Consider the following 1,241-nt stretch of genomic DNA (forward strand, 5'->3'; position numbering starts at 1 on the left):
AACCTGTTATATAACAAAGAAAGAACATAGAACATTCAGTGCAGAAGGAGGCCATTCGACCCATCGAGTCTGCACTGACCCATTTAAGACCTAATTTCCACACTATCCCCGTAACCTAATAACCCCTCCTCACCCTTTTTGGTCACGAACGGTATTTATCATGGCCAAACCACCTAACTTGCACGTCTTTGGACTATGGGAGGAAACCGGAGCACCCGGAAGAAATCCACGCAGACACGGAGAGAACGTGCAGACTCCGCACAGACAGTGACCCAGCGGGGAATCGAACCTGGGACCCTGGCGCTGTAAAGCCACAGTGCTAGCCACTTGTGCTACCGTGCTTCCCAGAGAAAAAACATCCGTCTCTGGGTGGACCCGAACCACCAACCTTTCGGTTAACAGCTGAACGCGCTAACCAATTGCACCACAGAGACAAGTTCCATAAAGATTCTTTGCGGTTGTTTTTGATGGTGGCTTTTATTGTTCAATGTTGACCAAGGGGCCATTATGATGGGGAGTGCAAACTGAATGTGATTGTGGGAAATGGGGACTCTGTGTTGGGATGGTGAAGTTATTGAAGTGGCAGCAGAGCCAAACAAATTCCCTCTTTGACAATTTATTCACTTATGTGGAATCCAAGGGGCCTTTTCCCCTTCTGCTCCTGTTCCTTCATTTCCTTCCTCCCTCCAGTCAGAACTTCCCCTCTCTGACTCCACCATTACCTTTTCCGATCTACCCCTGACCAGGAAGTACTGTTCCAACCACTGCTCCACTCCCTGCATTAGGTAGTCCACATCCCTACTAACTGCATTCGGAAATTGGTAAAAGCAAAATTGTCCCCAAGGAACCCAGCACAATGCTTCTACCAACTGAAACACCACTGACCTGCAATTTATGGTGGGGCTCTTTAATTAGCACATGTTCTTTTTCCCTTGCACTCCAGGTCTTTATTGAGCGATGCATGAATCACTGAGCTGGACCCACAGAGTTTTCAATCCTGGCATTAAGTGCAGCTGGTTTGATTGTGTAACATCTGGATTGCATCCATTCAACATCTTCCAGCCTAAGCAGGGGATGTACCAGAATGTACTATTCTACTACAGCAAGGTCGTCCCTGTGACACAGGAGGTGGTAAGTGGCACAATGCTCCACTGGAAAAACAGGCACACCTGGAGCAGCGTGACCTCAATGAATTTCTAGCTATTATCTGATTATCTCATTGCTGTTTGTGAGGCCGTACA

The 1,241-nt window shown here is 47.6% G+C and overlaps 1 non-coding gene across 1 annotated transcript; it reads right to left on the minus strand.

The window, feature by feature from the left end:
* Window positions 1-360: 360 nt before the first annotated feature.
* trnan-guu lies at window positions 361-434 on the minus strand. Its single transcript has one exon. It is a non-coding gene; the product is annotated as a tRNA-Asn (tRNA).
* Between the last annotated feature and the right edge of the window lie 807 nt (window positions 435-1,241).

This window comes from Scyliorhinus canicula, chromosome 5 (genome assembly GCF_902713615.1).
Source record: "Scyliorhinus canicula chromosome 5, sScyCan1.1, whole genome shotgun sequence".
NCBI lineage: Eukaryota > Metazoa > Chordata > Chondrichthyes > Carcharhiniformes > Scyliorhinidae > Scyliorhinus > Scyliorhinus canicula.